Source organism: Pleuronectes platessa, chromosome 21 (genome assembly GCF_947347685.1).
Source record: "Pleuronectes platessa chromosome 21, fPlePla1.1, whole genome shotgun sequence".
NCBI classification, from domain to species: domain Eukaryota; kingdom Metazoa; phylum Chordata; class Actinopteri; order Pleuronectiformes; family Pleuronectidae; genus Pleuronectes; species Pleuronectes platessa.
In genome coordinates, this window is record NC_070646.1 from 16,550,470 (window position 1) to 16,552,969 (window position 2,500).

Genomic DNA, 2,500 nt, shown 5'->3' on the forward strand with positions numbered 1-2,500 from the left:
TGACCGGCAGCCATTTTGCTTTTCGCAACGTGGCTTCATTCATAAACCTCCATCTTGAAAGTACGTGAACGTAACATCCTGATCCTGGCCAGACTTCGTCACCACGTGATCTCGTCATTACGCCATAGCCACTCCCCTTTCTCTTTAAACACACACACCCACACACACACATAGAGACACAGACAGGCAGACACACACGACCACGCACACACACACCAATAGATACCCAGTATTACCTGTGTGACCATTGTGATAAGTGCTGCTGCTGCTGTTGCCATCTTTGAAATATTGGTTTTGTTAAATGAAGAATCATTGAAATAACATTAACTTTATTTCCCCTTTTTAATAAATACTTTTGTAATTAAAGTATTTGTATTTCTGTGATTATTTGTACATGTGTATGTGAATACAGCTGGATTACTATAGCCTGTGCTCGAACTTAAAACCCTTCATTGTTTATTATATAATCATTAATATTAAATATTGAGATTATTAATTTAACTTTTATCACTTGAGACTGATAACTATAGTTTGACTCGTTGGTCCCTGTAACCAGGGTGGTGCCCCGCTATGATAAGCATTAATTACAGATTGTTTCATTCTTAATTGATAATTTTATTGTTTTCATTAATTATTTAACCATTATTGATTGATAACCGTATCATTTCTAATTAATTATTTTACTATTCTTAATTACTAGCTTTATAATTTTTAATTATTTTTAATAAATAATTTCTACTTTAATAATCATTTCTCATGATTATTAATAATTAGCCAACGTCAAATCTACTACTACTACTGCACAACACGTCGCTACTACCGATTGGATGGTTTAGTGAGGTCCTCGGATCGGCCCCGCCGGAGTCGGTAACGGCCCTGGCGGAGCGCCGAGAAGACGATCAAACTTGACTATCTAGAGGAAGTAAAAGTCGTAACAAGGTTTCCGTAGGTGAACCTGCGGAAGGATCATTACCGGTATACGAGCGTGTGTTTCGACTCTGGTCGAGCATTGCAAACAAACCCAAACCCCCCCCTCTGCGCTTAGGGCTCGCCGCGCGCTGTGCCCCAGGGCCAGCGTGTGCGTCCCGAGGCTGGGCCGGGCTGGGGCTCATGTCAGTGAGTGACTGGGTTGGCACGCGAGTGCTCTCCCTTTCTTCGCTTCACCTCCCCACTCGCCTTTTCTTTTCTCCGGTCTCCTCCACTTTGTCTGAGCCTATGTCCACGACCGTGCGGTGCCTCCTTCTCCCACGCTCTTCCAACCCCCACCTCCGTGCGCCTTTGCCGGCCTGCTCCGTTGGCCGACGGACCTGACGGCGAGGCGCGTCAGCGGAGGCGGTGAAGATGGCTTGAGGATGGAGGCGCGCGCCGCACGCAGCTCTGGGCTTTGCTCTCCCCCCCTTTTGTCGGAACCCCCTCCGGCGCAGCCGTGTGGCGGCCCCCTCGGCCTGGCCGTCATCGCTGCGCGTGCGGCGGGCACCCAACTCAAACTCTCCTCTCTCCTCCGGAGGGAGGCGGGGGGTTTAATGTCTCCTACCCTGCTCTGACCCTTAGTGGCTTAGTGGGATGGGGCGACCGCCGTGTTGCCTTCATTGGCAAATACAACCACAAACCCACTTTGTCTCTGCTTGAACGTGTGGCCTCGGAAAAAAAAACAAAGAGTTTTAAAAACAAAAAAATAATACAACTCTTAGCGGTGGATCACTCGGCTCGTGCGTCGATGAAGAACGCAGCTAGCTGCGAGAACTAATGTGAATTGCATGACACATTGATCATCGACACTTCGAACGCACCTTGCGGCCCCGGGTTCCTCCCGGGGCTACGCCTGTCTGAGGGTCACTTTTCCATCACTCGGAGACCCCCCGTGGTCTCCGCGGCTGGGGCTGTCGCAGGCGAGGCTTCGGCCGCCGCCTTCGTCCCCCCAAATGCAGACGCTTCTGTGAAACCTTTCTCGGCGTGGTCTTCGTTTCCTCCCGCCTCCTCACACTTCCACCCCTCTCCCTTCACGGGGAAGGGGCGCCTCCCTACCGGCTGCCGGTGGACAAACTCTTGTCTCCGTGCTGCCCGCGTTACGCGTGCGTCAGGGCTTCCGGCGCTAAAGGGGAGACGAGCGTCGTGAGAGGGCTGCGGGCGGTTGGATTTCGATTGCTGCTCCGGGGAGGCCGACGCTAGCACCGGTGAACACGTGAGCCTCGGAAAGTTGGGGGGGGGGGGGGTCTCTCCCTCTATCTTTTTCTCGAGCCACGCAGCGCGGACCACCGTGTCCGCGCCAACCTTCGACTACGACCTCAGATCAGACGAGACAACCCGCTGAATTTAAGCATATTACTAAGCGGAGGAAAAGAAACTAACCAGGATTCCCTCAGTAGCGGCGAGCGAAGAGGGAAGAGCCCAGCGCCGAATCCCCGTCCGATAGGCGGGCGTGGGAAGTGTGGCGTACGGAAGACCGCTTGCCCGGTGTCGTGCGGGGGCCTGAGTCCTTCTGATCGAGGCTCAGCCCGTG

The 2,500-nt window shown here is 52.1% G+C and overlaps 1 non-coding gene across 1 annotated transcript; it reads left to right on the forward strand.

Annotated features, from left to right (window-relative positions):
- Positions 1-1,682: 1,682 nt before the first annotated feature.
- LOC128427435 (5.8S ribosomal RNA) lies at positions 1,683-1,836 on the forward strand. Its single transcript, XR_008333339.1, has one exon. It is a non-coding gene; the product is annotated as a 5.8S ribosomal RNA (ribosomal RNA).
- Positions 1,837-2,500: the final 664 nt, after the last annotated feature.